This window comes from Stenella coeruleoalba (genome assembly GCF_951394435.1).
Source record: "Stenella coeruleoalba genome assembly, chromosome: 17".
NCBI classification, from domain to species: domain Eukaryota; kingdom Metazoa; phylum Chordata; class Mammalia; order Artiodactyla; family Delphinidae; genus Stenella; species Stenella coeruleoalba.
This window is the reverse complement of record NC_137163.1, coordinates 72034019-72060222: the sequence shown is the minus strand read 5'-3', so window position 1 is coordinate 72060222 and position 26204 is coordinate 72034019. Positions and strand designations below refer to the sequence as shown.

The 26204-nt window shown below is 41.5% G+C and overlaps 1 long non-coding RNA gene across 2 annotated transcripts in view; it reads left to right on the top strand.

Annotated features, from left to right (window-relative positions):
* Positions 1-22197, top strand: part of LOC307175927 — a 147010-nt gene extending 124813 nt beyond the window's left edge. Inside the window, exons 4-5 of one of the 2 annotated variants that reach the window (XR_013824553.1) lie at positions 14505-14570; positions 21965-22197. This is a non-coding gene — a long non-coding RNA (uncharacterized lncRNA). Of the gene's footprint in view, positions 1-14504; positions 14571-21321; positions 21892-21964 lie in introns of those variants that run through there. The other variant, XR_013824554.1, reaches the window with a different exon arrangement.
* The last annotated feature ends 4007 nt before the right edge of the window (positions 22198-26204 follow it).

Below are 26204 nucleotides of genomic sequence, written 5' to 3'. Positions count from 1 at the left end.
TTTGGATTACTCGTGGGCAAACAACAAGTCGTATCAATCCGCACCTTCTACTCCACACCTCCGCTTTCGTCTATTTGAGATAAGTAAGGATTAGTAAATATTCTTTCACTGTCTTCAACAATGGTTTTTGAATTCTCCGGAACCTCCATGGCCTGTTGAGTGCAACAAAACATCCTTCACTCTCAAGAGCTTGAAGCCTAAGCTTCCCATTCAAAGAGCTGTTGACATCACTTGCTTCTGGAACACAGTAGGAAATAGCACAATAGAAAAAAAAAATACAATATCAGTCTGGTTTGAATTCTTCAAGCTTATACAACCAAAGGAGATAATTCTGAATTTAGGAACTACTGAATTACAATTTTTGCCCACTATACTGTTAAATAAGTCACTTTTAACCTATTTTCCTCTATTTAGAATAAGGAGTGTAATATCACATATTTCAAAGGCATGGCGATGGAATATCCCAGATTTCAGTAAATAATTTGCGACTGGAAGCCACTAAATGCTAAGTGTTATTTTAACTGCTGTGCCTTGGAGAGCATCCATCAGCGTTGCTCAGGGTTGCACTCGGGGTCTGGGAGCTTGAAGGTGAGCCACCCCGTTTAGCTTCTTCATGACTCATTGATCTAAGCCCTTAGCCTATGCTTGAACTGCATGTTTCTTAGAGAGTGGCTGGAGCTAGTAGCTGACTGCTCGCTGGGGACGACTTGGAATGACCCAAAGCAGTATCAATGATAGCTTGAACTGGGTGCGTAAGGGAATCTGAAAGGTGAAAACTGATGGGCTTGTAACGTATATTCCCTCCAATGCCTCCAAGTTTGCTCTGCGGTAGATTTTCTCTAAAAATATGTTATCTGAGCAACTTAAAACTTCCAGTAGCAATAACTCATCTGGCTGGACTGTGAGTTTTAAGGTGAAGATTCTGCAAAGCAGTAGAAATCTGAAGTCTGGCACATACCCCAGACTCATACTGCTGTTGGGCTCTAAATAATAAATACTCCTTATCCAGTATTCAGCGCAGCTACACCTCCAGCCGGAGTGAACACATTTGTCATAAAGCAGAAAACGTGACGATTTTGGAGACATTTTGTGTGTTTTAGTTTGGTTTCCTCTAAAAGTAGAGCTTGAAAGGGGGTTTTAGGACAGGTAATTTGTCTGACAGATGAACTCAAGAAGCAGAGGAAAGGAAGGGAGGGAGACAAAAAGACACAGAAGGAGGAAAGCCAATATAAGCGTGCCTTATTGTTGCCACTGCTAAAGGCGATTGGGCGATTCGTTCAGAACCTCTGGGAAATGAACAGAACATTTCTCAGAAATGTCCTTGCGAAAGTCGGGAGGCTGCAGTCTTTATCCACTGACACTCATCACCCATTGGTTTAAGGTCACCGCCAAGGGTATTGGCTTCAGGCTGTGCCTGTGGCTGGTCAAAAGAGCTCTGTTGGCATCTCAGAAAGCCCTGGAGTATGATGCACTGATCCAGGCTGTGCGTGTCTGAGGTACAGCCAGGTGAGTCAGAGCTCAGGTGCCACGCTGCAGGTGAGGCTAAAACTGAGATGAGCCACGTGGAATGTGTTACAGTCCAGCCTGCTGCACTCTTCAGATTGTGTCATGTCCCTCACTAAGTCCACTCTGCCACCACATTTTCAAGGTGGGAACTGGCTACAATTTCTATCAAAAAGTTTTATACAGGCAGGTTTAGTAGAACAAGCTACGGTCCTCCCTGCTGCAAGTGGTATCCAGACGACAGTTGGAATTTATCATTTCCCTCTGCATCCATGCCTTCTAGGTATCGCTCACCCGCATCCGGCACTCTGGTAGAACTACGTTGCTCACCTGGTACAGAGCCGCAGACCTTCATCCCAGAGGGGTCTGCATTCTTGATTGCCTTGCCTTTTTGTGGCAGTGTTTGTTCCAATTGTCTGTTCAGTAAGCATCAGGCATAGAAGTGCCAGAGAACCCCCGGGGGTCCCCAGCTCGCAGCCATATTCCCCCTTTAGCTCCTGATGGCAGAGTGGATTACGCTAAAAACTACAAGCCTTCCTGTGCTGAAACTAGGAGTCTAAAATGCCCAATAAGTTTCAGGGTAAACTGTCCCTTACTGTCCCTTGGTGGAATGTTTGCTGTTTCTTTTTCCCCTGGACTGCTAATTCTGTGGGATATACGACCTGTACAGCACACATCCTGCAGGAGTGTTGCTGGAGGTGATGGGGGGCGAGGCAATTCCACTTGTACCTTGGTTTGATGCAGACATAGAACAGTCCCCAACCCAGGCCTCAAGATGCCGTTATTTCCAATGTGGCCCTTATTTTAGCAGAGGATACCTCTTCAGATGATACATTCAGTTTCCGTTGAGTTCTCACCCTTTTAAGCTAATTCTGGGCTGCATGTTTAGCACATTTTACTGTATATCTGGAGGAGGCATCTAAGTGTTGCCATGAGACCTTTTGGCTGTCGCCAGCTGCCTGCACTGGGTTGATAGCTGACTAAGCTGAGCCCGATTCTCTTTTTTGCTCAAGCCTTCTCGGGCAGGTAGGGAAAGCCAGCCCACTCCATCACCACCATATTTACCATTGCCCCGTGCTGTTCCTTTGCTAGAGCGACTGAAGGACCCAGTGCTGGCTTACCTTTCTCTCCTCTCCCTCATCCCAGTCACCTCACAGATGGCTCAGTAACTGTGCTGCTAAACACGCCAGGGATTATTGCCCCCTCCTCGAATCGCCAGAAATGGGCTCTAGGATCTCATTCTGAGTACTTTCTAGAATCACTTCTTATACCAACTGCCTTGGCTTAAGTTCCCCTGACAGGACAGCCTGTGGCAAGGATTAGAGCACCTCTATGTTTTGAGAGGTGATCATAGGGGAATGAGGAAGCAGGGTTATTGAGACAAGGAAAGGTGAAAAGCCAATATAAGCATGCATTATCCAGGATGCTACTGTAATCAACAGTAGCTCAATTTTGCCATGACTGCTCAGAGCAGAGAGAATGCTCCCAGAATTAGCCAATGGCTCCCTTTCCCTAATGGAGCTGCTAACTTTCTGTATCTCTAGGCTGCGTACAAGCCTAGGCTGAAACGAGAGCCTGCTAAGTTGGATAAGATCTCACGAGATAATGGCAAAAGACGCAGGTGTTTGATTCGTCGGGGTGCTGGCAGCACAGCAGCAGGCTGAGCCTCAGTGGAACTGTCCACCACAATTAAAAGTCAATTCAGGAGTGGGCCAAGTTGCTGGGAAGGGAACATGGGACACGTGTGCTGCGATGTGGCACTACGAAGGAGTAATCTCATCGCCTGACCTAACCCACACCCTCCCCAAGCCCAACCGTGTCCTGTTAGCCACTCTGCCCAGATTCCACCCCATCAAAGAGGCATCTGTATGTGTACCTGGAGAGCAGCCAGAGACCCAGAGCACACTCTCCTGCACTTTCACCTACTGCCCTGCAGATGATGCTGGTTGCATGTTAAAAAAGGCCCAGAAGGTTTTTTTGGTTTTTGTTTTTGTTTTTTTCTTTGCAAACTGTGACCTTGCATTGTTTAGAGGGGACCCTTCTCTCCCACCATAGTGTTTATCACAGTGCATATCAAAGTCTGGCCACACTGAACTTGAAATCCTTCCCCAGAGACAGGAGGCAGGGGTTGTGGTTAGCACCGGGCTTAAGGGTGACAGTCCAGGTTTAGTTCCTGTTTCTTAACCAACGATGCATTCTTTGTCAAGTTAAACCAGTTTCCCATGCTCTTCATCCTTTAACAAGACGAAATCATCTCTTTCATGGGCTCATCAAAAGGATGACATTTGGGTTTTCTGTGTTTGTATACACAGTATGCATTTTGTTTTATACACTGTAAATGTGTATAAATGCACTGTAAATGTTCTGGAAGTATCCCAGTGCGTGGCAGCTGTTAGCCTGCTGGGTCTTTGCGTGGTCTTCTCCATCTTCCCCGAGTGCACCTCTCCCACACACCGCATCCTTTACAGCCTTCCCTCTGAAGTGTCCTGGACGAGTGCAGTCAGGGTCAGTCATAGCACGGCGTTCGTAGACCAAATGTAGTCATAAGTGAGCCATCGCCAGATGCCTTGTGAAAATACAAATGTCTTCTGTACTTCCCCCCATGTGTCACTCTAGTAACCCTACTGAGAAAGAAAATCATTTAAATCTCACACGACTTGTACGAAATCCATGCTGTGCTTTTCTAATGCTAAACAAACATCTTGATAAATCACTCTCCTCTCTTCCGTGAGTGGAATCTATGCAGACCAGGCAGGGTTAGACACACAGGCAATTTACTGAGGAAGTGCCCTGAAGGATAAAGAGGGAGGGGAATAGGAATAGGAGAAAGGAGTCTTTAGACTTAAACTGTCCTGCAGGGGCGGTGGCTCCTGTGACAGCAGAGGGGAAAGGAAGGACTGAGAAAAAGGAGCCTCAGACCACTGTGCGGTTCTGGGATGGGCTCACCAAGCTGATAGGAAGTCCCCAAGCCAGGGTGGCTTGTGAGAGGAGCCCCATGTCTGGCACATGCAGACTCAGCCCCAGCTGCCCCGCCGTCCTCAGCCATTGATGGGAGGCAGCAGGGGGAAGCGGGGCCTCAGCACGGGCACCTGAGAGCGCTCGGAAGCAGCAGCTGGGGGCTGTGAGTCTTCCACAGAAAGTTCTCTTGATGAGAGGTATTAGCGAAGCATCTCCACAGTTCTCACAAAGATTTTTCTCTTCCAGCGGCACTATCCTGTTGACTCTTTGGGCATATATGATTTCTGGCCCAGATTCTCTCAAGAGCTTGGAGTAAATTTGTCCAGACCAGCAGACTCGGACTCAGTCAGAGCTAAGCGTGTTAAGCCAGCGCATCTAGATCCCATGCAAAACGCCAAGTCCTCTGAACGAGGCTTCATCTGCAAGGGCGTGTTGCATGTGGCAGGAAGAGATGGTCGATCTATTCAGCACTCGTTATCTCTCTCATGAATGACATTTGCCTCAGCCCAGTCCCTCTTGCCCTGCCCCAGATGTGTAGGATTTTAAATAAATAGTTAGCTAAGTTTTAGGTCTGCTGAATGTTGATCTCTTCTGAGCAGTTGATTGCAGACTTTTTTGCTGCATCATTGGGCTTTGGCATATAACTAACTCCAGGTGTTTCAGGAAATGCCTTTAATGGTCTGGAGCTTTCTGTCTCATTCAGTGAATCACTCCTTCATTTTCCCACCCCCTGCACATTTCTTGTTAAGAGATGTTCATGTTAGCTGCAGTTGGCAGGTTGAGTAGAGAGCCTCAGACTGTGCTCTTAACAGAGAGCTTTGTCGCTGGCCTGTGGTCTATCAGCCTCACTGGCACTGTGATGAGTTTGCCAGGCTCATCTTTTGTCTCTATTGATGAGCATTGGGCTGCAATTTTTTTTTCCAGGAGGGAGTCTTTCTCTGTCTACAGATCAATTTGGACTTGACGTTTAAAGCTAAGACTTCCTTCTATTTCTGAGCAGTTTTGTTGATATCACTTTCTATACTCTATCAGTTCCAATGCTCTTTAGTATCTTTTCTAATTTAACGTTAAGAGCATTGAAGAAAATATAAACACCCTGGCGGTTTTGAGACCTCTGACACTATTGTATTAGTGAGTTGCACTTTATCTGTTTTTTCTTTCTGGTAACCAAGGAGCCAGATAGGTTTTATTTCTTCAACATCCTATCCCATGGCTACAAATTAAATCCCATGCGTTTTCTTCTTCCAGGTGGAGTGATAGAGTTACCTAATTTTCAATTTTTGGTGTGAGGCTGCACAAATGACCCTTGACTTTGTCTCCCAAAAGAGACCTGAGTGGTGGCTTTGATCTGATAGAGAGATCAAGTACACAGTGACTGACAGTTACGGTGGACAACTCTTCGCTGCTTCTCAAGAGATGAGGTCCAGGTATCAGAATAGCGTCCCAGCCTAAGCAGCCAAAGTCTCAGAGATGATGTCACTGGATAAAACCTGTTCCGCTCTGAAAAGAATATTTCCTCCTTCGACCCTCATCTGCCTTCCTATTACAGTCATTATTTAAAGATATAAGTGCTTCACAAACAGTAGTTCATTATTCCTCAAATCAGTTTATGAGGTAGAAAAGGAAATGGGAGCGTCAAGGCTTAATCTCTCATAAGGTCTGAGACGGTGATTTAAAGCAATCATTGGGACCCTTCTACTTCCACCAAAGCAGTGTGATCATTCTACTAATATTTGTTTTCACCTTTCTTTTTATACACTCTCTTATTTTTAATTGGGTAACAATTGTCTGACATACGGAGTCAAAGAGAAGTGTATCACTGATGAAAATACATGAATAATGTTACACATTATAGAGTGTCTTCCACTGTGTGTACACTTTTCTTTTCCTGGCTACTTTATTCTATTTATTTATAGCAAGTGAAAAGAACTTTTTTTCCTTTTCATTTAGATACATTTGTTATTTGTTCTATTGAATGTTCTGTCTGCTTTTCCTGGCAACAATGTCTGCTGTTTTATATTTTTGTTTCTTGTCTTCCATCAGTGTGGCCACTTAGCACACTGCCACGTTTCAGGACTGGAGGGAACACAAAGGCGGTCTTTCTCCTCTCTCTGACCTTGAGGTCTGATATTTAAGGGGGCTTCTTGCACTGTGTCCCCACATGACAATAAGAATGCTATAAATGCCTTGGAACCACTTTCAGTTCAATTCCATTAAGTGAAAATTTATGGAAAGTAGTTCCATGGAGTTATAGGGACGCACCTTTTATGATTATTATTATTGATTGCAATAGGTTTCAGTCCCATTCTAATCCTGGTATTCGGGGTCCATGCGAGGGTGGAGAAGGTACCTGCGACCTTGGACTTGGCTGTTCGTTTTCCCACCATTTGTCCTTGAAGTATGAGCTGCAGGAAGTTTGTTCGACTCAGAGCCTGCCCTCCTCTGTGGGCCCCTGCACCCCAGGAGGCAATGAGTCCCTGCCTCAATTATCCCAGGGCCAGGTACCAGGCAACTCGGGACCATCCCATAGCTAGGCTCCTGCTGAATGTATTCACACTAGCCAGTCCTTAACTGTTCACCTTAACCTGCCTTGCCTTTGCCGGGAAGCCCCCGGAAAGGTCTAGCCCAGGCTTTCCCCTCACTCCTGCTTTCTGCCTACTCATCACCCGAGGCTTCCCCACGTGGGCCTGCGTCGTGTGCTGGGACCTGTGAGTATAATAAACCTTGTTTTCCCAAATCTCTCCTGTGTTTCCTCTTGTGGCCGCACCTGACTGGCCATTACATGAAAAAACAAAATAAAACAAAACACAGAACAGTATGGAATGTTTTAAATGTGCTCTCGGCTATTCAGAAATATCCAGAGATTCAGTGGCAAGGGACATAAAAGTGGATTTTATTTTAATAGAAAGATTCTTCAACTATCCTTTTCACTTTATTAAACTCAGATACCAGGCACTGTCCTTGGCCCTGGGAGATACAGGGATGGAGAAGTTGTGACTCTGTTTCTCAAGGAGCACACAGTCAACTGGACAAGATACAGAAAAACAAATAAATGCCTTTTGTGTATTTGGTGCCCCATGAGAGGTGGAGAACTTGGGGGAGGGGAGACAAGAAGGGAGGGTTTGCATCTCCTTGAGCATCACAGAAGATTGTCTGGAAGAAGGGATGCTTATTTAGTCGCCAAATATGTTACTTTTTTTAACCAGTTGTATTGATGTATATTGACAGATGTCCAAGATAAGAGGCTATATGTATGGCTTTCCAGGAAAAGTCAAGCATTTTGAAGAAGTTTCTTGAAGAAACAATTTCTCAAACTAAAGGATTTCAGAACGGATGGTGCTTGGGTGGTAAACCTGAGTGCTGAATAAAAGGCTTAAAAAATCCTGTACAGTTGACCTGTGAACAACATGGGTTTGAACTGCATGCATCCAGTAATATGCGATATTTTCCAGTAGTAAATACTACAGCAGTACAAGATCCCGTGTTGTTTGAATCCACAGATGTGGAATCCAGGATATAGAGGAACCTCGGGATAGGAGGAGCCTCAGGATGTGGACGGCTGACTATAAGTTATACTCGGATTTTTGACTCTGTGGAGGGTCGCGGGGTCCCTAACCCTCATGTTGTTCAAGGGTCAATTGTATTCTTGTTGGATGTAAAGCTTAAGACATTTCAAGTCTTTAATTATAGGTCATTTCTTTAGGTTTGACTCTACTCCTATAGAAAATATTCAACTTAATGAAGAAAAAATTATTATCCTCATCTCTATACAATAATTTCATTCACTTTATATTATAAATTCTTATTAATGTCTGTCCGGTTAAAAAGAGAAAGAGGGAGAAAGAACCAGGAATTGCCAACATATTATAATGAAAAGTATTAGTAAATACACTCTTTTTTTTTTACATCTTTATTAGAGTATAATAATAGAGTATAATAAAGTATAATAACACAACTAAATTGTGTTAGTTTCTGCTTTATAACAAAGTGAATCAGCTATACGTATACATATATCCCCATATCTCCTCCCTCTTGCGTCTCCCTCCCACCCTCCCTATCCCACCCCTCTAGGTGGTCACAAAGCACCGAGCTGATCTCCCTGTGCTATGTGGTTGCTTCCCACTATCTATTTTACACTCTTGATTATTGAGTGCCTGGTAGTGTCAAAGGCAACTATTACTAATCTTGTTGTTTTTAGAACATATAATACATACAGAATATAAGACGTCTTTATTCTGTGATTCATGAAATTTAGGTTTTTTGTTTTATGATCCCCTCACATACAAAAAGAGGAAGGTGGTGAGTCTTTTTTGAACTCCGTCTCTTAGGGAAGTGCTTTGTGAGCTGCACGGACTGCGTGAGGAGGTTCTCAGCCATGCTTAGTCAGGTTGCAAAGAGCGCAGGATATGTGTGCCATCCGGATCTAGAGACGGTGCACAGCCTGGCTAAACAACTCCTTCATTCAATTCCCTTGCCTTCTCATCTGTCTGTAACACAATAAAGGAAATTAAAATCAGTGATTGATTGTGTTTCAGTGCATTATCATCAAGACCAAACACATAAACAGTGCACCAAATGAGAAGCTATTTAACCACATTCTTTTTTTTCTGTCAATCTAACTTGGTGTGTCATGGGCCAAGTAATTGACATTTATTTTATTCAAAAGAGGAAAGGAAAATCATTTATTCCATTTGAGTGTTTCTCCTGTGTTAACAGAACATTCTGTTTTCCTTGAAGAATTTATATTTAGGAAAATATACAAAAATCTTTATTAAATGGAAATCGTTATCATATAACCCATTTGATAGCACTACTATTTCAGTTTTTTCCCTTAACTGTTTCTTATTAGTTTATTTATTTTAGTTCATGGAAATCTTAAGTGTGAATTCTGACATTTCAAATAGGCTAGGAAATTAATTTTCTTCATTAGAAAGGGTATAAGGCTGCTGTTCCTTTTATTGAACCATATTATCTTAGTGCATTAGATTTTATTTGGGAATCAGTTTGATACTCTTAAAATAGAAAAAAAAAAGTAATGCAAAACCTTTTATTATCAAATTTCCTTCCAAGGATAAGGTTATGCCCTGGAATAATTGGCTCGTATATTGCCTTTTATTTGGTTAATTACTCATGTGGTCATAAAGACATTTCGTATTTCTAAATGGGTTATGGTACCAGCGGTGAATAAAACAAGCTGGTGTTATACAGAAGTTAGACATACAAAATGCAAGATGAATCTGGAGGAAATTTTGAGATTGTTTTAAAAAATGGTCTTTTCTCCCCTCTGTTAAAGTATTTGCGACTTGATGATAGAAATAACTTTCCTTTATTTATATGATGATAATAGAAACGACATTCCTTTGTTTAGTTAACAAGTATTTATAGTGATCAGTTTTAGGGAAGGGAGCATTCCAGCCTCTCAGTGTTTACAATCTTTCTAAGGTGGGTTATGGTCATTCATGACAGACAGTGCCGTACTGATGCAGCAGCATGTCCCAGGGGCCATACAAAGTGTCACTTTTCTAACCATCTACCTAACAGCTTTGTTTGAAAAGGGGTCCTGGGATAGGGCTAGCATTGTGGATTTTGGTCAGTACTCAAGTACTTGTACATGTGTATGGATTTCTCTAGGGAGATTTCTCTAGGAAGAAGATTTACCTGGTGGAATTTCTGTTTGTAAATATATATATATATATATATATATATATATATATATATACACACACACACACACACAAATATATATAACAATATATAATATATATACTTTTTTTCAATGTTACCATATATTGTCAAATTACTTTCCAAAGTGACAGATTTAAATTCCTCTTATCAGTATATGAGTTCCTGCCACGGTTTTATATTTTCAAACTGGCAACGATCGGTCTTATAGTTGTTAAATTGTACCTTGCTGTTTTAAATTATATTTCCATAACAACCCACTATTCCTTTTTATCATCTTTTGTGAATATTGTGTCAGAATCTTTAACCATTCTTTTCTATTGAATTACTTACCTCATTGATTTGTAGGGATCCTTGATATACAGTGGATATTATATTCTGCAGTTACATGTTTTGTAAATACCTAATTCCGTTTTCTGGCTGGTATTTAACCTTTATTTAGGATGCCTAGAATTTAAAATTTTCATATACTCTAATTTATCAGTCTTTTCTTTGGCTCTTCCTATATTCTGGTATTTGTTTAATAAACCCTTTCTTACACCAAAGTTGTTAATTTTCTATATATACTTTTAAATATTTTAAAGATGTGCTTTTCTTATTTAAGTCTTTAACCCAAGTAGATTTTCATAATATGATACAAAATACAGATTTTATTTATATGTGGATAGTCCATTATTCCAGCATCATTTATTAAATAGTATGACTTTTCCACTGATTTGTCGTACCTCAACTTTCATTACTAGTCCAAAATATTCAGTATATCCATTGATCTATTTTTTGATGCTACGCAGTTTTCCCCATTGGTTTATTAGTGTATCGTTAAGCCAAAGAAAGCTATTTTAATTATAATTTTATTAAGTTTTAATATTTGATAGAATATTATACATAATCTTGGCTTGTTCTTTCCATTGATTTTTCAATATGACTTTTAAGATAAAGTTCTAAGAAAAATACTAGTGGAGTATTTATTGGAATAACTGTAAATTTATAGATTGCCATCTTTATGATTCTGTGCCTTCCCAACCATGAACATGGTATACTTATGTTTTTTTGTTTGTTTGTTTTTAGGTATATATAGGTATTTATGTCACTCGATAAAATTAAGTGAAAGGTCTTACATGTGTTCTCTGGATTAATTCTTAGGTACATTAATGTTTAATATAAATGGTATATTTAAAAAATAATATTTTCTAATTAGTTGCTGCTGTTTTATAACAATTTCAGTGATTTTTTTTTACCTTGACTTTATACCTAAAAACCTTGTTGATTTGAATACTGTTAACTACAGATTTTCTTGGGTTTTTATATGGGTAATTTAAACATCTCCAAACAATGACAATTGATGTCTTTTTCTGTTCCTGATTATATAACATTTCTTCATCCTGTCTGACTGTACTGGCCAGGAACTCTAGAACAATAATAAATATAAGGACTGTCAGCAGACATCTCTTTCCTTTTCTTAGTGTTTATAGAAAATATTGATTGTTTCAACATTAAATATGATAATGTTGATGGTTTTGTTATAGGTAAACACATCAGGTTAAGAAAGTTGTCTTCTATTCCTAGGTTGGTAAAAAGCTTGTAATATAAATAGGTATTGGATTTTATCATCATGTTATTTTCTCACATCTTCTGAGACAATCCTATGGTTTTCCGCCTTCGATCTGTTAATGTGACAAATGACATTAAAAGAATTTCTATTGTTCAAGCATTCCTGCATTACTAGATAAAACCAATGCCATTATTCTGTATTACTGATGGATTTTTTATATGTATGGTCAACCTAGTTTTCTAATATTTTCAGGAGAATTTTGCACCCTTAAAGAAATTGGCATATCATTTCTATGTCATCTGCCAGTGGGTGGACCTGACAGAAAGTCATACTGGTGGATGAGGGGAGAAGTTACTCTCTACCTGCTTCCTCTAAAGCTGCCCTCAGTGGTAGCTGCAGTGATATTAATGCTGCAGTGGCAACAGATCTGGAAGTCGTGACAACACTGATTTCAGCAGCGGTAGCAGCACTGAGGGATCCCCATGATGGAGGCTACAGGGAGGGAATGGGAATAATTCAGGAAGTAATGACAATATTAGCTACACCTGTAGCAGCTGACATGCGAGTCCTCATGGTGGCAGCTTCAAAAACAACAGTAATGGCCCAGCCCCAGAAACGCAACCTCCTAGGCTCCTGCTTAAGAAGCTGAACTTGGACATCTGAATGTTTGAAGTATCTGCCACTGACCTTCAGGCAACATTTTCACTCCTGCAACTTAGAAGAAACAGAGATTTCTTGTAGTGACTAATTTTCAAGCAACCCTACCTTTTCATCTTTTGCTCCACACACCCTCACAACTGATTTTTCTATGCAATATAATAAATATGACTCTTGTTTTGTTAGCCCACACAATGTTTTAATTTCTTAATTAACTGCAATTGTGGAAAAACTTGACAGTCGTTAGAGCAGGCAATGCTGTTTCTTCTCCCTGCAAGATAGCAGTTCGCTGATGCCGAGTCATGGCTTCCCCTTTAAACAAGTTCATCACATTTTCCATCCATGCTACTTCCATTACTACAACTCCTGCCTGGCCCTACACACACTGATATTTGCCGCGCCCACTGTAAATGGTAAACAAACATTGCAGGATTTCAGGAATAGCATCCATTTTCTTCACTTACCGAAGCAAGATGCATTTCAAAAGGTACATAAAGATAATTGCCTTAAACTTCAGTAGTAATGTTTAGAGCCACCTGTAGCTATTAAATGACAAGTAAATAGGCTAATCACATATAGTTTCAAAGTTAATTGTTTGGAAACAGCAGGGTTTTGGGTTTTCTTGGTTTTCTTTTGCTTGTTATTTTAAGCCTTAAGTAAAAAATGACATTATTTGCTCCACATTCTCAACTCTTTGTAGCTTTGCATTTTTTTTCTTCCATGCATATGAATCCTTTGAAGTCAACCAGGGCTGACTACAGAGGACTGTTTGTGCAATCCAATCAGGCTAATTTCAATTTCAAGTGCAGCAGACAGGCATGCTTTTCATCGCCTCCTTTGTGAAGCTATGATGGATTGACTACTGTTGAGTTAGTGAGATTTCCAGGAAAGGACAGTACAAGTGCTGTCCTAAGCAGCCTGTTAATAAATAGACCTCAAGTCTTGAAATCTTCCACTTGCTATTTTATGTTAAGAGTGGAGTAAACGCCACTAAAGCACAGAATACATTTCACTTTGCAGTTTCAGCTGAAGAGCTACCGTTATTTACATTCTCATGTGTTTCTAATAAGAAGTACAAGGAAGAAAGCCCTGTATAAAAGAACATACAGGGGCTTCCCTGGTGGCGCAGTGGTTGAGAGTCCGCCTGCCGATGCAGGGGAGACGGGTTCGTACCCCGGCCCGGGAAGATCCCACATGCCGCAGAGCGGCTGGGCCCGTGAACCACGGCCGCTGAGCCTGCGCGTCCGGAGCGTGTGCTCCGCAACGGGAGAGGCCACAACAGTGAGAGGCCCGCGTACTGCAAAAAAAAAAAAAAAAAACCAAACATACAGACTTGTAAGAGCAAGAACTGGTAAGAAAAAGAAGTAGAGTTTCATGCTGTCTAAACATATTCTTATTTGCTTTACCCATTTAAAAATACTTTAGTGCAATCTCTTTCAAATATTATGGGTAGAATATGAAATAAGCACCTAAATAACCCTTTAAAATTACTTCTAAATGATTATGATGCGTGTGTTTGTGTTCTTAAGCATAAAAAATCATAATTTGAAAAGATGCATGAGCTATATTAAGCTCAGGAAAAATTAAAGTGTTTCCTAATGATTTTCTTTAATTTACTTTTTATTGCTTGAATTCTTCCAAAAGAAAGAGAAAAACAGAAATATCAAATAATGAACAAAGCAAAGGAAAAACAAAATACATTATGTAACCAAATCCAACATCAGTTCTCAATTAAAGTCAAGAGAATTTTAAACATTGTACTGATCGAAATAATACCTACCTCTTACTGCGTATTCACCATGGGTCTGGAGCAGTTCCAACAGCTTTATATTACTTCGCTCATTTAAGTCTCATAGCACTTCTCTGTTAAGAACCTGTATCATGGTCCTCACGTTACAGAGAAGGGAAGAGAAGTAATGTAAGTTTCTCAAGGCCGTGGAGCTGCTTGCGCAAGACTTGAGCACAGGCAATTGGGCTCCGGAGGTTTCACAACACGTCACTGGCTCTCGTCTCCCAGATACATATGTTTACGTGTTGATTTACAGTCAAACTTTGCTAATGCTTCTTCCATTAGACATGAACATTAATCATGTTTTTAGGGGTCTCAGGGCACACCATGTCTGTCTAATTCGGTCCAATTCTGCCCCTCCAGGTCACCTTCAGTTTGGTTGAAGACTTGAAGGAGGAATTTGGTGAAGCTTGGGGAGAAGAGGGGCAGGTGAGTAAGACTTCACAGAGCAATGGACTTTTTAGCTGATGCCTGAATTTGATGAAGAGTTCCCCAGGGAGAGGTGACGAGGCCACACGCATGGTGCCCGTCTGGAGCTTGGTAGTGGAAAGGGAAACCTTGTTGGACATTTAGTCGCCCCAGGGAGAAACAGTGGGAGAAACAGTAGGAGATGCAGATGGATGATAAAGAGCTTTGTAAACCATCCTTAGGACCTCACCCACACCTGGACCGCAGCTCAGCAAGCAATAGTGGAAAGAAATCTTCCCCCAGGCTATGGGACACTTAGTGTGCCACGAAGAGGGAAGTTCTGCATCGACCCTGATAACACCTGAGACCTGCTCCAATTCTAGCATTAAGATAATGTTCATTATAACGTTCATATCAAATTTAGGAACCTTTTCTGGCTAGTAAATTCCTTCCCTTCTTCTCATCTTGGTAATCATGGGACCCAAGCCAAAAGTCAGGCCTCTCTGGCCACTTTTCACGGCTCTACTCTTCCACCCTCGGATGCTTCCTCAAACACTGCTTGCTCTTTATCTTCGCCCCTTAGACGGTGCCCAGTGGAATCCAAGATTACTGTGAACAAGTTCTTCTACATTTTCGTTATCTTCTTAGTATTCTCCTAGCACATCCTAACACTTCCATGAGGAGAAAGATTTCCTGGAAGCGGGGAGCTGCTCTCCGACCTCACCAGGTTCCTGCCCATTTCTGAACCTAGAGCAATCTACCCTAAGTCTTTCCCAAGAATAACTGCTCCATTCTTAAATAAAGATGTACCAAAGCCCATGGCATCAGGTTACAACACCACCTGTCTGCCCGCTCGATATGACCTCCAGTCTCTGGGTCACACAGTCTTCTGTATTTAGGGAGAACTGTAGTGCTTCGTTCATGGATTCTTTTTTCCACCCCAATTCCTGCCATTTTTAGGGAGACATAGTTCTTTGACTACTTGATGTCTATTTTCACTTCCAATCAGTTTTTTTCCCCACTTCCTCCCATGATTGTGAGCTGGACCTTTATATCAGCCAGCATTCCTTCATCTTTGAAATCTCCAACTCCTACAGGTCGTCTTCTGAATGCAGCCCTCAACAGAAATAGACCTTGTTTGGGATGCTCTCTAGTTTTCCTTAAACTGAAATACTGCCCTTTCTGTCTCATTTTGTTTTTTGCTGCCACCATGTCCCTGCTTTCTGAGTCTCCTCCTGTGGTCTCTCTGACTCCATTTGTGGAGGATGGTAGTGTCTCATTTCCTATGTGGACTCCAGCAGACAGTGATGGGGTTTCATAATGCAATCACTAATAGACATTGCATACCAGAGGATAAATACCTAAGAAAATTGCCAATAGGAAAATGGCTTAGGACAGTGGCTTTGTAAAGCATGTATTATGGAAGTAACAACTGGTGAAATTCCAGGGTCCTGCACCGATTAACCTTTACAAAAGTTATTCAAAGACATGCTTATTTGGGCTTGATAGTCAACCAAACATGAAAAAATATTTGAATTGTTTACATCAGCTCATTATAATCTGTCCTTGTGTGCCCAGCTGAAAAAAATTTTTCCTGATAAAACAAGGTTTTGTTTTCTCTGTATTTCTCTTTAAAGAGACTTTATTTCATGTATATTGTTGATCCATTAACCTTTAACTCACAGTCAACAGCACCATAACTCAGGCCTGAACAAAGCTTATCTAACACACATATTTGGCCTGGATACAGCCTCTTAAAGGGCTTGGAGCCTAAAGGGTGTGCTGAAGACAATGTAACATCTAATTTCCTGTAGAAAAGGTAAAATTCAACTAGGCCTGCTCTCGTGAAACTTATATCCCTGGGCTGAGAACCATCTGACAACTTCAGACCAGGGCGAAAAACCCAGGCCCTCTTTAGCCAAACACTTTAGAAATAAGACTGTATTCTGGGCAGAGCTGCTGGACATCATTAGCCAGGTTTTTGCCCCAGGTATTAAAAAAATACGTATAGGGTTTCCCTGGTGGCACAGTGGTTGAGAATCCGCCTGCCAATGCAGGGGACACAGGTTTGAGCCCTGGTCCACAAAGATCCCACGTGCCGCGGAGCAACTAAGCCCATGCACCACAACTACAGAGCCTGCGCTCTAGAGCCTGTGAGCCACAACTACTGAGCCCACGTGCCACAACTACTGAAGCCCGCGCGCCTAGAGCCCGAGCTCCGCAACAAGAGAAGCCACCGCAATGAGGAGCCCGCGTACCGCAACGAAGAGTAGCCCCCGCTCGCTGCAACTAGAGAAAGCCCACGCGCAGCAACAAAGGCCCAACGCAGCCAAAAGTAAATAAATAAATAAACTTATTAAAAAGAAATACATATAGTGATTTACTTTGCTGTATAGTATAAACTAATGCAATATTGTAAAGCAATTATACTCCAATAAAAAAAATAAGGAACATTAAGATTGAGGCCAGACTTATGGTTAGAACCTTGCTCGGAGTGCCCAGAGCTTTCCTTTCTCATTCAAGATCAAAGTTAGCATTATCATGTGCTTTTTAATATGCGGACTAATCCATCTGCATTTCCTTTTTAAAATTGTCTAATGATGTCTATGCTTAAAATTACAAATGACGGTGAAGTGTTATAGGGTATTTGTTGTATTTACCTTTATTTCCACCCTTAGACTCAGTAGTAATGACAGGAAATTTTGCCTGAATTTCTGTGCCTTAGACCAAGTAATAATGAGAGAAAAAATTGCCTGCCTTCTTCAAGTTAAGCTCAGAGGATCCACTCCTACTTTCTGCAGGATAAGTTAAGTTTACATCCATTAATAGCAGGTTCATATGTTGGTTATGATAAGAAGGCTGTGCTTTTTCCTGCAGTATGCTTTTGCAGAGCGTTTAGATAAAACTCATCCTCTCAATTCGCTTATAAATACTTAGTAACTTAGTCATTTTACATAAACTGCTTCAATTTCAATGAAGAATGTTTTTTCTTAGCATGAGATATAAGCATACATGAATTTAAAAGCAGATCATCTTTATGTCTGTTTCTTCAAGGATATATTGAAAATAGGATTTGCTGAAAACACCAACGATCCTATAAAATATTCAATGGCATCCATAAAAAGGTAAGAGCAGACAAAAATATTCTGCAGCACTTGGATCAGAAATAGGGTCCGCCAGCTTTTGAGGAAGTGGCAGGCTAATCTAGAAGACTTGTCTGCATGGGCATCTCAAGAAGCCCCCAGCAGATGGTGCTAGCATGAGACCCTCCTTGGACAGGGATGAAGGGCAAAAGTTTCTGGTAGCAAATGTTTGTTTCACCACATGCATGCCTTTTTGGATTAGCATCATCAGTGATTCCCATTTGGGCTCAGAAGAAATCTCCCCTCCCCACCACCGTCCACTTGCCCATCCATTCATTCAACAAACTTTTTTTTTTTTTTTTTTGCGGTATGCGGACCTCTCACTGTTGTGGCCTCTCCCATTGCGGAGCACAGGCTCCAGACGCGCAGACTCAGCGGCCATGGCTCACGGGCCCAGCCGCTCAGTGGCATGTGGGATCTTCCCAGACCGGGGCACGAACCCGTGTCCCCTGCATCGGCAGGCAGACTCTCAACCACTGCGCCATCAGGAAAGCCCTCAACAAACATTTTTAAAGTTAGGAACTAGGCTAGGAACAGGGCAAGCACAAAAAATGAGCCAGGACTGCTGCCTGTGACAAACTAGAGGAGTCCCGGAGGATTCTGACACGATATGCCTGTGCTTTGGGATTATAACTCTGTATTTGAAATGAAGGTTACTGTCAACTCTTTTTTCTAAAGTACTCTAATCTCCCTACCTATTGTGATTCACGGATGTGAGAAATTTCTCAGTGTTCTTATGACTATCTCCTCTTCCTTTACTACCATGATAGGAGAAAATAAGATATAGCATTTAAAGAGTTGAATAAATTTCTTCTCCCTACATTTTCCCTCCTCTGCTAAAGAAACAGCAAAAGTCAAATTCCTTTGTCACTTATTGAATTATAGCATGTAAGAACAGCTATCGTGGAGCCAGGTTCTTCTGCGCCTATTGCAAATCCTCAGTTCATGAGCAGAGAATGTGTATCACAGGAGAAATCACGTGTAGTCATATTATATGGCTGAAAAGAGCCATAACAAAATCACTGAAGCGTCTTTTTAAAAATGGCCAACAATAGCATACTACATGCCAGGTATGTAGGGAAAAAAGTCCTTGCAAACACATATGAAATAGTAATTATGCTGTTTAGTGTTAAACACATCTCTTATTGCTAGACCATAAGCATAATGTAATTATTTTACCTTTAAATTATATTACCTAATGACTTAGAATAAACTGATCGTTTAAGATTTGGTAATCTGGCCCACTTTAATACACTATGTTGAAACAATGAATTCAAGTTGAAAGAAGGAAATTATACCAACCTATGTCCTATATAGGCTCATATAGCACTACTGCCCACACTGAGGCTGGCAGGGTCCAGCAGTGCTCATCTCCAGGCTGCTTCTGCTTCCCAAATCCCCCACTGCAGCAGGGTCCACGTTCCCCATGCCCTGAGAACAGCTGGGAGTCTAACCGAAGTCATGTTCCCTGGCAAGTGGTTGGGGAAATGGCTGACAATAAAGTCTTAAGAGATGACCTGCTTCATGGGCTTAATATTAGGTTTTTCTGCTGTTAAGTAGGAGACTAGTGTGTACAATAGTTTCAAACATGGCTGGCTGAGCACCTTGGGGGCTTTTAAAATACAGATTTCTAGGCACCACCCTGATCCATTATTAAAAAACGATCAGGGTGAGAGAGTTACCATTTGCTTTTGTAATGCTGTACAACAAACACTGCTAAAAAGCTCAGAGGCTTACACTGCTTTCTTGCTTACAGTTGTGTGAGTGGGTTGTGGGTCAGCTGTTGTGAACAGACTCACCTTCACTTCTGCCCACATTCCATTGGCCAGAGCAAGTCACATGACCAAGTCATGCGGTGCCTCAAGTCATGAGTGAGCTTGATATATACTCTGCCCAAGGGAGCAGGGCGGGGGGAGGAGCATTTGAGGGTTGGTGCTGAGGGACTAGGTGTGACAAACGTTACAGGTGACCCTTATGAAGTCAGCGCTGTATGTGTTGGAGGATTGCTATTCTGGTGCCACTAGAGAATATAAGGGAAATAATGGGCTCCATTCTTTCAGTAACTCAGCAAGTATGTATTGTCACTAATACACACTGTCCAAAGACAGAAGAGGAAATAGAGCTCATGTAATTCAGTAATAATGGATAATTAAGATGGAAAGGGAACAAGAAAAGGGGTACCGTATACAAATTGAGCATGGGCACGAGCCCATCAGGGAAGGATTCTCAGAGGAGGCAACATCTGAGCTCAGCGACCGTGACGGGTGAACGTTTTCTAGAGAAGGGAAGTGCACGAAGGGGAGGGAGTACTCTAGTGAAGGAGGTTACAGGACAAAATGAGGAACTTAGAAGCAGCATATTATATCTGGCTATGTGTTCTCCATAATCTTACTTCTTTCTCCTCGTGGTCCCAGAGCTAGATTACCTTTGCCAGCCTCCCTTGAACTTGGATATGGCCATGTGGCTGAGTACTGGCCAAAGAATAAGCCCAGAAATGCTGTGTATTCCTTTCCAGGTCTGGTCCTTAAAAACCTTCCACAAGCAAACCTCCCCTCTCTCACTCTTTCCCCTTCAATCAGCTGAACGGGAGGAGGGTGAAGCCAAAAGATGGAAGAAGCTGACTCACTGGACAATCACATGGAAAGTCTTCCGCATTGACTAGCGGCACCGTGGTTAAGAATCCGCCTGCCAATGCAGGGGACGTGGGTTCGAGCCCTGGTCTAGGAAGATTCCACATGCCGTGGAGCAACTGAGCTCGTGCGCCACAGCTACTGAGCCTGTGCTCCAGAGCCTGCGAGCCACAACTACTGAGGCCCGCATGCCTGGAGCCTGTGCTCTGCAGCAGGAGAGGCCACCGTAACGAGAAGCCCACGCACCGCAGCGAAGAGTAGCCCTCGCTCGCCGCAGCTAGAGGGACCCCGTGCACAGCAACAAAGACCCAACGCAGCTAAAAATAAATAAATAAATATATTAAAAACAACAACAACATTTTGTGTGAGGGAGAGAGAAAGTTTTATTGTCTAAAGCCACCAAGATTTAGGATTTGTTTGTTACAGCGGCTAACACTACTTGCTTTAACTAACAGAGATAATGTGTTTTACTGATGGTAAACGATGGCTACGAGGCAGAAAAAGAGGTTAACAGTCACTGACTCGCTGTGTTACTTGCTTATTCTAGATACGTCTGTGGTTAGTTTGAGAACCAAATGCATTAAAAGATATAACAGCACTTTAGCACTATAAATCTGGGCAAAGCGTTAATGTTAACATGCAGTGATGCCCAGTTGAAGGGTTGGTTCACGCTACAGAGACTGTCTGCTCAGAGCAATCATTAATAGGATGCATTTATGGCAGAAGAAGCATGACAGTGTGTTCTTCTGATAGCTTTTTTATTTCTAATGGGCTTTGACGTGTATTCCCAAAGGTTCAAGCTTAACTGTCGCTGAGATGGGCCTCTTTCTCCATCTTTCAACCTTGGATATGCCTTTTCTCCAACGAGACTTAAGAAACAAAACCCAACTCATTAATCAGTGTGTCATCACATGACTGGAATTAAACAGTAAAGCAGTAAAACCTCTGAGCTAAAGCGACAGCAAGTATCACAGGTGTATTTTTCTGCTTCCATTTCAGAGTATGACACGATCTGGAAGTTGTTCTTTCTGCCAAAAGGAGTAGAAACATAAAGGCTCACCTTTCCTCTTCGAAATGAGGGCTCACAGAGAACTGAGCTTTGCCAAATGGAGAAAGGAGGAGGTGTAAGGGACCGATGAGAGGCACCCAGCAGTAACCCTTGCCAGAAGTGACTTTTTCTAAATGTGAGAGTTGGTAACTTTGTACTGAAAACAGATGTTGAGCTGCACACAGGCAGAGACTGAGAATAATTAGCATATAATTAGAATAAGAGTTTTGTTGCGAGGGCAAGATTACTTCATTGGAGATCATCATTATACAGGGTATCTAGAAGTAGCTGGGCAGAACCCATCAATGTTGGAAGAGAAATACAGGCATGAGCAAAACAGAGTGAGTTCTTTTTCTCACCTCTTGCTAAGAGTGACTCAGATCCTTAGTGAGGAAGAAATGGGAAATTCATGTCAGCATCCCACTGTGTAAAATTTCTTGTACGTAGTATATTGTGATGTTTTGGGTTAGCGATCATGAACTATATGCATCTCACTTATGCTGTGGGATAAGTCATTACCTGCTCATCTCTTTATGATTTTTATAAAATTGATTTAAAGAATCACTTTAAGTCGTTTTCATGTATAAAATCCAGGTTGCATCCTACTGATTACTTAGTCAAGGTACCGGTGCCAAGAATGGGACACCAGGTGAGTGTAACCATGTCTTACTTTGGGCTTTTATGGAAACAGACCCTTAGATGAAAATTCAAATGCAAGCAGTTTGTTTGCGAGATGATCCCTGGAAACCACGGAAGCGGAGTGTGGACATGAAACCGAGAAGGGGAAGAGCCAATAAAAGGTATTGGGTTGGCCAAAACGTTCGTCTGGGTTTTTCCATAGGATGTTACAGAAAAACCCAAACGAGTATTTTGGCCAACCCAGTAAATTATGAAACAAATTACCCCTGAGGGCCACGGAAGCTGGGGAAATGATACAGAACATGCACCTTTGACTTATCTTTGCCAAGTGTCGAGGCAGCTGAAGTATTTCTCTTCCAACTTCTATCAGTCAGGAGGTGGAAATTCTCTGGAGCCGCAGCCTGCCCTGCATGTGAAATCCAGGCACTGCCGGGAGGAACTGGACCCGTGTGCACCGAAATGGTAAGGACAGAGGGATGCGGTGGGACAGCCAGAGCATCTACTACGAACCGCTGTTGGATGCCATCTTAACAAGGCTTTTTCTAGACTGGATGTGCTTCTCGGGAAAATTACTTTTGTGCATTTCCCACTCTGTCCCAGCACCACTGATTTGCCTACACACCTGGGGACCTGTTTGCAGGTACTCAGGATTGACTAAAACCAAGAATAGATTTCTGTGCCTTAATTAATTTTTATTTTAATCAACTTATTTTTATACATAACATATTCAAAACTGAGCTATATTTACAACTGTATTCAAAATCTATCAGTTCCTTACCACTGCTCTGTTAAGCCCACTATGGAAAACATACCAGGCAAACCTAAGAGGTCAAAGGACACTATTTAATACAATGTATAATGTAGCGAGTTGTAACTCTTTCAGGTGAGACCGTAGCCTTACTGAGGGCACTTAGGGATCTAGTAAATGCAAAGGGAATCTATGCCATTTGGCCCGGAATGCCACTTCAAAATTTCAAGACTGCCTCGGAATATCACAGTGATTTTACAAAGGACTACTCATTTTCTCTACTATCAATTTCATTTTCTTATTTTCCCATTCAAAAATATAAAGGGAAATTATACGATTGTATTGTCTTTAATGGTTTTTAAAAATTCTCTAGATTTCTTGAATAAAAATGCATGGGAAAAAAAAAATGCATGGGAATAAGCAGCAGCAGATTCATTGTGATTTGAAATAATTGAATCACTGATTTTAAAATGAAAACAAATGTATATTTGTGCACATTGGTATATTTTGGGGGGACCATATATGCATATTATAATACCATGGACAAAGTAAAAAATCCATCATTTATATATACCTAAAACATAGTTTGCTTGGGCTTCCCTGGTGGCGCAGTGGTTGAGAGTCTACCTGCCGATGCAGGGGACGCGGGTTCGTGCCCCGGTCCGGGAAGATCCCACATGCCGCGGAGCGGCTGGGCCCGTGAGCCACGGCCGCTGAGCCTGCACGTCCAGAGCCTGTGCTCCGCAACGGGAGAGGCCACAACAGTGAGAAGGCCGCATACCGCAAAAAAAAAAAAAAAAAAAAAAAGTTTGCTTCATATTAGCCTGAGCTAATGCACTTTATATTAGGTTTTACGTTTCTGATGGGCTACTGTTCAGTATTGCATATGCCTGCTGTTACATGTGTAGCATATTTTATATGATTGTTTCTTACTTTTAACTACTTATTTTTAAGTATTATTAGACTTACCAAAAAAAGGTGTTAAAGTAAATTATAGAGATTCCATATACCTTCCTTAATGTTACCATCTCAGATAAACATTATATAATAATATAGGACCGATTCTGGAACCAGAGAGATGTGAGCAAATCTGCTGCAAAGGTTCATCATCTTGTAGAGATATTCTCTCCACATATGGTGCTGAAATGGATAAAAATTTTAACATCCTTGGTTTAAAAACGAGAGAAAAAAGAAAAAAAGATCTTTGCTTTCCTTTGAACACAATGTAATCCAACAGACAGACAGATAGATAGATAGATAGGTATCAAAAGATAGATAATACATACACACATACATACAAAACCGAGTTGGGTGGCATCAGGATTCACTGACTTTGTATTAATGTTCTCTTTTTTGCTTTCAGTCATGCCACCTTCTCTCGTTCTTTGTTGGATGTCTAGCTAAGCCACCATGCAGAGGAGTCTAATCTGATCTTCTGAAATCTTGAGAAAAGCAGAGGGCAGGGGAGCAGATTTTAATGGTAGTAAAAGAAGTGTTTGTGTCTCTGATATGAGGGCTCTGACATAGTAGGCGTGTAGTAGCGTTTGTTGCATAGAAATCCCCAATGGTCGCCAGTGTTTGGCAATAAACTACTGAGTGAGAAATGCTTGAACTCCTGGTGTCAGTAGTGGTGGCTCAGTTCATGATATTAGAAACACTCTACATGCATGTCATTGCAATATTAATTATGATAATAGTAGCCACAAGATCAGTGCTGTTAGACCACTAAAGTGTGTGCTAGGTAAATATTAATTGAGGCTTAGTTTTGAACCCAAACAGAAATTTAAAAAGATGGTGCTTGGTTATCCCTTTCAGATTTTAAAACTAGCTATTACTAATAATTCTTGAAGCAAAATATTCCAAAGAAATTTCCTCGCTTTCTCCTTTTGTAATTCTCGAATCTTCCAGGCTTTCTGGTGTCCTTAAAAACACTCTTACATCCCCTATCCATCTTCCACTTCTTTCTCACCTTACCTCCTAATAAAACAGCCCTTGGTGGGGGGGGTCACTTTTAAATACTATGATGTAAAGTGCTTGTAATAGCAAGAAGTATCTCTCTCCCGTGTCCCCAACACTCTGGGACATTCATCGCTATGCATAACAAGTGAATCAGTTCAACTAGAATTGACTGTGGCCTCAGCAGACATTGGACAGCACAGTGATGTACCACAGCCTTTACCGCCATGCTTCACACACTCCACTTGTAGGTCTCCACATTTTGCTCCAGGGTGAACCTTATCTTTGCTCCAACTGAGCAGCCATCCTGTCATTACAATGTCTGTCAGATATTCATGAAGTTAAGCTAGTTGTGGAGGATTTAAATTTTCTTGCTTAAAAAAGGTGCCAAGAAGGGCCCCCCATCAAGCAGGCACCAGGGCAAAAAGCACACATTTAGGGGCACGTTTGGGAACTTTTCTCAATGGAGATAGAAGAACACTTGATCAAACTGCACACTATTTCATTCAAACAAAAATGCAGACCTGGAAGTCTTCAAAAAAATTTGTTTTAAAAAGCAGTGAAATAATTAAGGAGGAACTTTAATTCCTTCAAGCTGGTGTCTCAAATCTTAGTATTTGAAGTCCTGTGAAATCTAGACATCTGCACTTCTGAGTCTGGTCTCTAGGGACACTCTCTTAACTCAGTTATCTCACTCTTCCTGTGCATAGGTATCTTGCTTCTCTCTCAACTTTAAGGGGGACAGGACTGGAGTTTCTCAAAAGGAATTTTACCAAGAAACTGAGAAATAAAAAGAAGAAAGAAAAAAACCCATAGACTCTGATGTCATTAGGGTATGTCTGCCTGTGTATACGTATATGTTTCATACTTACTGTATTCTACATACATGCGTGTATATGTATATAGTCAATACTGTGCGCAAAGTGTTATGCTAAAAATGTGCACATGTTATCTTTTTTAATTCAGCAAATGTTGAGTTTAACTATTGTTATAAGCACTAGAGAAACAGCATTGTTTTGAGTGGGGGAGATGGGAAATTATAAACAAAGCAATGTTTTGATTGAAAATGCAATAGACTGACTGGGGTGTTAAATCAGATGGCGTGGTCAGCAAAGGCCTCTATGGATGTGACATGAGGTGAGGGAGCAAGACACATGTAGGTGGAGGATGAAGAAGAACTGTCAGGCTTATTCCCATGGGGCAAGTCGTATATCACGCCCACTTTACACAGGAAAATGAGGCCTCGAAGGGAAGCGAAGTGACTTGTCTGAGATTCTACAGTGAGGAATGACACAACCAACCATACATTGGATTAGTTGATCCTTAGATTATTATTTCTTCATTAATAACTTTTCCAAAATCCTCCCTGGGCCCCACTGTTTCCATTGCTCAGTCACTGTCTACTCTCTTCTCCTCTCCTCTCCCCTCCCCTTAGTGACAGCACTCGGTGACAGCACTCAGTGCCAAGTGGGCCCCGCTCCATTGACCTTC